This window comes from Aotus nancymaae, unplaced genomic scaffold (genome assembly GCF_030222135.1).
Source record: "Aotus nancymaae isolate 86718 unplaced genomic scaffold, 86718_ANA_hifiasm-v0.15.2.pri h1tg000016l, whole genome shotgun sequence".
In the NCBI taxonomy this organism is placed as follows: domain Eukaryota; kingdom Metazoa; phylum Chordata; class Mammalia; order Primates; family Aotidae; genus Aotus; species Aotus nancymaae.
Window position 1 is genome coordinate 72,598,930 of NW_026988428.1, and position 8,289 is coordinate 72,607,218.

Here is an 8,289-nt window from a genome sequence, read left to right on the forward strand (position 1 = left end):
ACCATGGAGAAAGCCGAAGTTGAGTGGTGGAGCTGGGACCCAGACAGAAGACGGCAGTCAGTCCTCTGTGGCCCCGAGTCACGTGGGAGCATTGAGCACTTGCAACGTGGCTCCTGTGTGCGGCCAAGGACTCGAACTGTTAATTCATTTTTTAACTAATGCAAAGATAAACATAAGAACTGATACTCCACCCAGTTACCAGAAAACATTTAGGTGTGTGTGAGACAAGTTGGCTTTGTAAACCCACCTTTTCAATGTAAATTCAGTGAAATGTAAATACAGATCCCATATTTCCAATAAAAAGGTAACATCCAAACTCAGATGTCCTGCGAGTATAAAATACAATAAGATTTTCTAGGACTTAGTATGAAAAGGGATTTTTTTCAGGTACCTCATTAGTGATTTATAAAATAGGATTGCCTGTTGAAATGACAATCTTTTGGATACACTGGGTTAAGTAAATGTGTTATTAAAGTTAATTTCACTTAAAAATGTTTAATTTGACTACTAGAAATTTTAAAATTATGTATGTTGCTCACTTTATGCTTCTATTGTACAGCTCTCTCTAGATGCAAAGGCCTCCAAGAGGGACCTCACTCTGGCTTCAAGAAGAGAGGAATTAGCGAGGCCAAGCAGACCTCCTGGGGCAGGGCCAAGGGCAGTTTAGTGGAGTGGGAACGGGGTGTGCAGAGACAACTCCAATCCTTAAGAAGGCGTTTCCTGGAGCAGACTGTGACCTGTCAATTTATATACTGAGGCTTAGGAGCCTCTTGGATGCCCCCAGATCTGCACTCCTGAATGCCACTGTGCCCCTACCATCTTTGTTCATGTGCTGGCAGAGTGGTCTCACCTCCAGCAGTATCATCACCACTGGGCATAAGCTTCTCCAGCATAGCAACTGTTTCTATTTCTCCTTGTACTCCCCGTGTTCTTACCATGCTGCGCTCACAGAAGACTGTGGTGATATTTTGTGGACAGACAGAACAGCAGGTGAAGGAAGAGCTATCTGCGAGAGTGGGTTGAGGTGTGCGAGGGGGCTCCAGAGACCTGAAGGAGGGGAGGCCAGGTCCTGAGTAAAGTTGAAGGGGAGGGGCTGAGGCCTGCTGGCAAGAAGGCTCATCTCCTGGGGAAGTTCCAGGGACCCCTCAGAAGTACAAGGAAACAGTGTCAGTGTTAGTCCGGTAACACACCTCAGACTCTGCCTTCCATGTGGGTTTGACAGGAGCCTCCTAAATGCTCTTCTGCTTCCATTTTTGCCCCTTCAATCTATTCTCAAAAGAGAAGCCAGAAGCATCCTTAACCAAGTCAGATCATGTGGCTCCTGAGCTCCAAGCCTCATCTCAGAAAGCACTGGTCCCTTAAAATGGCCCAAGTGGTGACAGACAGACTCCATGGTGAGCAGACTGTTGCTAGAAACCTGGGCTTGGGGGACTCACCAGTGAGGGCTCAAAGGCAGTGAGGATTTTAGGGATCATTGTTAGGTAGCAGCAGAAAGCTTAGAAAAATGGTTGCCTGCAGTTACGTGGAAAACACAGCATGTAAGTGACAAACTGGGTATGCAGTTGAGATTTCCAGGCAAAGCATTGAGGGTGCTGCCTGGTTTCTTCTTGCTGCTTATAACACAGTGTGAGAGAAGAGAGGTTAATTGAGAAAGAGACTGGTTTTTAAACTGTTAAAATTGAATCAGAACTTGATGATTTTGAAAATTGTCAGTCTCCCCATGTGGTAAAAGATGCTGAAATTAACAAATGGCTTCTAACCATGTGGCATAGAGTGTGACTGTCCAGTCTTTTGTTGATTCTGCATAAAAATCAAAAGATGGGAGTAGCAATGAATCACACAGAGGCCTGTTGCAAAAGATTATAAGGGTGTACGGTGCAGAACCTCTCAACCAAAGCTTAGGGCCTCTGGGAAGCTTCAGTGAGTTACTCCGGGGGCCATCTTGGCAGGAACTGAAGGTAGAATGGTAGAGAAGAGCTTATCTTGAAAAGATTAATGGGTATGGCTCTTACCAAATTAACTGTGAGCCCCATTTAAACTCACAGAAGACAGGCAAAAGGTTCGAGAAAGCTGTTTCCGCCAGAGTGCTGGCAGATTGGTCTGTAAGGGGCAGAGTGCAAAATGAAAGAAGACTGTCAGAGCCCTAAGACTCTACTGGCGAGAAGGCTGCTAAAACTACTTGGCTACGAACACATGGATCTTTCATGAGAAAAGAAGGATGACCCAGAGAACAGAAGCCCAGAAGGCAGAGCCAAGAGACATGGAATATTCCCACGTCTTAAAACCGAATTAGAAAACACCAGCATTTTTCCAGCTGGATTTCAGAATCACCATGGACCAGTGATTCCTTCATCCCTGCCCTGCTACCTCTTACTCAACAGCAATGTCTCAAGCTTTACCCACCATTGTGTGTTGCATATGGTTTTCCAGACCAGAGGAACATCTAAAGAAATCTGTTCTACACCTAAATTCGATTTAGATGAGATTCTGGACTGTGAGCATGAGGGGATCTTGAGAGAGGTGAATGTATGTTGCATGCACAAGGTACATGAGTCTTGAGGGACAGAGGACATGCTGTGGTGGCAGATACTAAGGTGATCCCCATAACCCCCACCTCTGGCATTCACACCCTTGAATAATCCCCTTCCCTGGGTGTAAGCAGAACCTGTGGCTTGCTTGTGAAGGTGGCAGTATATATGTGATTCATGTATTGACCGTATTATGTAAGATCATAACTTGTCTTGCTGGCGTCTCTCTCTCTCTCGCCACCCTTGAAGAAGTAAGCTGCCGTATTGCAAGCTGCCTCATGCAGGGGGTCAGCTGTGAGGAGCTAAGAGCCCCCTCCAATCAACACTCACCGGGAAGCTGATGTCTTGTGTCCAGCAGCCTGTGTGGAACTGAATGCTGCCATGCAAGCTTGGAAGCAGTGCCATCCGCACAGCCGAGGCCCAGGTGAGAACCTAGTGCTGGCTGACACTGGCTGAGGACCAGTTAGGTTGTGCCAGCTCCTGACGTGCAGAAACTGAGGGACAGTGGGTCATATTTGCAGCTGCTGGATTTGTAGGAATTTGTCACACAGCAATTGGGAGTCACACAGCCTCTGATACCCCAACAATCTGCATCTCCCCCTCTCCCTGCCTTCACTTCCTGCCGCACTGCCCTGACTCCCCCTGCTTTAGCCATGCTGGCCCTCTGCTGTTCTCCAAAGCCATCAGCACTGCATCTGCCTCTCAGCCTTTGCTCTCACTGCCTTCTCCTCCTGGAGAGCCCTTCCTGCATGTAAATGCTTGGCTCACTCCCTTGCCTCCTTCAGATTTTTACTTAAAAATCTCAAAGAGGACTTTCCTGGCTGCCTGCAACCCATGTCCATCCCCATCCCCAACACTCCATATTTCCCTTCTTTTTCTTCCTTCTTCCTTCCTTTTTTTTTTTACACAGGTTCTTGCTCTGTCACACAGCCTGGAGTCCAGTGACACAGTCTCAGCTCACTGCAACCTCTGCCTCTCCAGGTCAAGAGATCCTTTCTCCTCAGCCTCCCAGGTACCTGGGACTATAGGCACACACCACCATGCCTAGCTAGTTTTTGTATTTTTTTTTTTTAATAGAGAAGGGGTTTCACCATGTTACCCAGACTGGTCTTGAACTCTTGGCTCAAGCAATCCGCCTACCTCAACCTCCCAGGCTTTCTTTGTCTTCAATGTGTTTGCCTGTTTTCTTTACTGCTGCATCCACAGGTCATAGGAGGTGCTTACTAAGTACTAACAGGGAAAATGAGTGCGCATGGGGGTTCATGGGTCAGGGATGGTTATGATGGTGAACAGGAAGAGACTGGGAAGCTGGAAACCATTTTCTGGCTGGTGGACCTCTGGAGTCAGAGCTCTAACACACATTTCCTTGACACATCCTTTATGATAGAAAATGTAGTCATGCAGGTGGAGAATAGACTGTGAGCCTATTCCTATGTTCTCTAAAACACCGATGACTATGGATATACATCTGGTTGCTTTAGGTGTCTGCAGTGACCTGCACAATGCCACACCTACTAACTGGTCAGTAGTAACAGAAGTGCCTCTCCTTTCCCCATCGTTATACACAAGGATGGCCAGATACAGAGCAGTCAAACTTGACCAAAGTCACGCTTGTCATTTCATTCCAGACCTAGGAGCCAGAAAGGAGCTCTCCTGATGCTAGTCCCCAGCTGGAGAAAGTGGCTTGCTACAAAAGCATCCCTAGGGGCAGACAGCATTCTAGGGAATGGAAAGGGAGGCAAGAGCGGTGGGTTCAAAGCCAGCTCCACTGGGAAGTGCAGACAGCCGCAGGACAGACCTTCTCCACCCTGGGGAGGAGCCACCATGGTCACCCTGGCTGAATGTGGGTGGAATTTGGACCAGATGGGATGATGAGGAAGCTGCCACTTGCTAGATGCCAGAGGTTCCTGGCTGACACACAGAAGGGCAGGTGTGGTCTCGGGTTCCAGGGGAGGAATGTCCTCTGGGCGTTGGCCAGGCAAAGAGGAGACGGAGAACCACAGTGGCCCCACCAGGCCTTCCTGTCTCTGGCTCTCCTGTGCACTCCTCCTCTCCCTTCCCTGCCTCTTCTTGCCTGACTTCCTCTTCCTGTACTGTCCTTCCTTGTTTCTGTCTCCCTCTCTCCTGCTTGTCTTTATCTCCCTGGGTTTATTTTATTTTATTTTAAGTTCTAGGATACATGTGCACAACTTGCAGGTTTGTTACACAGGTAAACATGTGCCATGGTGGTTTGCTACACCTGTCAACCCGTCACCTAGGTAGTAAGCCCTGCATGCATTAGCTATTTGTCCTGATGCCATCCCTCCCCTCACTCACCCCCGACAGGCCCTGGTGATGTTCCCCTCCCTGTGTCCATGTGTTCTCATTGTTCAGCTCCCACTTTTGAGTGAGAACATGCGGTGTTTGGTTTTCTGTTCCTGTGTTATTTTGCTGAGAATGATGGCTTCCAGCTCGATCCATGTCCCTCCAAAGGCCATGATCTCATTCCTTTTCATGGTTGCATAGTATTCCATGGTGCATATGTGCCACATTTTCTTTATCCAGTCTATCATTGATGGGCATTTGGGTTGGTTCCATGTCTTTGCTATTGTGAATAGTGCTGCAATAAACATACATGTGCATGTGTCTGTATAAAAGAATGATTTCTATCCTTTGGATATATACCCAGTAATGGGATTCCTGGGTCAAATGGTATTTCTGGTTCTGGACCCTTGAGGAATTGCCACACTGTCTTCCATCACGGTTGAACTAATTTACATTCCCACCAACAGTGTAAAAGCGTTCCTATTTCTCCACAGCCTCCCCAGCATCTGTGTTTTTTGACTTTTTAATAATTGCTACTCTGACTGGCATAAGTGATATCTCATTGTGGTTTTCATTTGCATTTCTCTAATGATCAGTCATGTTGAGCTTTTTTTCATATGTTTGTTGGCCGAATAAATGTCTTCTTTTGAGAAGTGTCTGTTCATGTCTTTTCCCACTTTTTGATGGGGTTGGGTTTTTTTTCTTGTAAATTTGTTTAAGTTCTTTGTAAATTCTGGATATTAGACCTTTGTCAGATAAGTAGATTACATAAATTTTCTCCTGTTCTGTAGGTTGACTGTTCACTCTGATAGTTTCTTCTGCATTGCAGAAGCTCTTTAGTTTAATTAGATCCCATTTGTCAATTTTAGCTTTTGCTGCAATTGCTTTTGGCAACTTCATCATAAAATCTTTGCCCATGCCTATGTCCTGAATGGTATTGCCTTGATTTTCTTCTAGGGTTTTTATGGTTTGGGGTTTTACATTTAAGTCTTTAATCCATCTTGAGTAGATTTTTGTATAAGGTATAAGGAAGCCCCTCTTGAGTCGGATGGGACAGAAGGCAGAGTGAGCCATCTTGAGGCAATTGTAACAATCCTAGGGAGAGATCAGATCATGAGAGCTGCAACAGGTCAATGAGCTGGAAAAGAGCTTTGAATGTACTTTTCCCCAGTTAATAAAGTATAAAGAGCTATGTCAGTGTCGAGATCCCTGGCAGTTTGGGGCAGGGTACGATTTCTCCTCTGGAGCGAATCTTATCGTGACCCTCTGGGTGTCTGGAGGGCCCTGGCAGAATCCCTTACTGTGGCCTGGCATCTTGCTGGTATTCCCATTGAGGACTGCTGGGGAGAATGTGGCTGGCTCAGGACACAACCATCATCATCATGGCAGTCCCCACGCCTTGCAACCTAAGTGCCTGTGCGATTGGTGACGGGTAAGGAACAGAATATCATTTTCATATACAAGGAAGAGCACACTGTTTTATTCCTTGAAGAGGAGCTGGGCCTCCTCCCTGTTTGGCCGTCACACTCAGCCATGGGTCCAGGCCTGGCTGATGGGAGGGATCAAAACAAATATATGGGCCTTCTGAGCAGATGGCTCTGGTTTTGAACCCCAGCTATGCTACTTAGTAGCTGTGTAATCTTGGGGAAGCCACTTCACTTTTCTGAGCTTCATTTTTCTCCCTTGCAAGATGGAGATAGCAATTCTCTGGTAACTCAACTCTACCCTCATCACTTAGTGAATCTTACCTAAATCCATGGTTTCCATTTTTTTTAATTTTTAATTAAGGTCAAATTTACTTGCAGTAAAATTCATACGTTTTAGGATGTAGTTTTGTGAGTTTTGACAAATGCATACAGTTGTGTAACCACATCACAATCGAGATGCAGAGCAGCTCCATCACTCTCCAAAAGTCACACCCTCCCCATACCTCCTTACAGTCAGCCGCTCCCATCTCTGCCCCAGGCAACCTCAAACCTGATTCCATCACCAAGGATTAGCTTCGAGTATTCTAGAGTGTCTATAAATTGCATGATACATATGTACTCTTTTATATCTGACTTATTTCACTTGTCATGTTGTTACATGGATTCGTAGTTGGTTTCTGTTGAAGAGCAGTATTCCATTGTATAGATGGACCACCAATTGTCATCTATTCACAATCCATGTACATTGGGTTGTTTCTATTTGAGGATTATAATGACTAGAGCTACAATGAACATTATTTTGCAAATCTTTCAGTAGACAAATGATTTTATTTCTACTAGGTAAATAGGAATACAATGACTGAGTTGTATAGTAGGTATGTATTGAATTTTTGAAGAAACTGCCTTTTTTCCAAAGCAATTGTGCAATTTTCCCTGTCCCCCATAATATATGAGAGTTTTGGTTGTTCTGTATCCTGGGAACATTTAGTGTTGTTGGTCTTTTAACATTTTAGTCATTCTAGTGTGAAACGGTGTCTCACTGTGGTTTTAATTTGCATTTTTCTAATGGCTAATAATGTTGAGCACTTACAAGCTTATTGGTCATTTGGATAATCTATTTTGTGAAGTGCCTGTTCAAGCCTTTTGTGTGTCTGCAATTTTTACTAGTGAGTTTATTTCTTCTTATTTAAACCTCACTTCTGGGCTCTGAACAAATATACCAATGGAATTCTTCATACTGCTGCTTGTATGTTTCTAAGGAACCTCAACTGAACATAAAGGTAAACTTGTAATCTTCCCTCTCACTCTTCCTCCTATGTTCTCAGACCTTGGCCTCTACCACTGACACATTCTCTAGTAGATGACCTCACCATCCATAGAGTGGCACAGACCAGAAACCTAGGCGGCATTCCTGATACCTCTTCTCCTCTGTTTCCCTACTCCCATCCAATCCATCACTTTTCCTCCTACCTATCTCTTGAACTCATTCAGTTCCTCCATCTTCACCACGCCCTAAGCCACCATCATCTCTCACTTGCATTACTGCATTACTGCAATAGCCTTTTTTCTTCCTTCCTTCCTTCCTTCTTTCCTTTCTTTTTTTTTTCTTATTTTTCTTAATTTTCTTTTTTTGAGATGAAGTCTCACTCTTCCACCCAGGCTGGAGTGCAGTGGTGCCATCTCAGCTCACTGCAACCTCTCCAGCCTCAGCTTCCCGAGCAGCTGGGATGATAGGTGCTCACCACCACAACCTGCTAATTTTTGTATTTTTAGTACAGACAGGGTTTCACCATGTTGGCTAGGCTGGTCTCAAACTCCTGGCCTCAAGTAATCCACCCATCTCAGCCTCCCAAAGTGCTGGGATTAGAATCTGTTTCATTTGTCATGTGTCCTGGGTACCTAACACAAAGGCCAGCTACATAACATATGAGGCCCAGTGCAAAATGAAAACGTAGTGCTTCTGTTCAAAGAGAAGGAAGAAGCATCATTGAAGGTGCTCAAATATACAGCGTTTCCCTTCCTTCTGTATT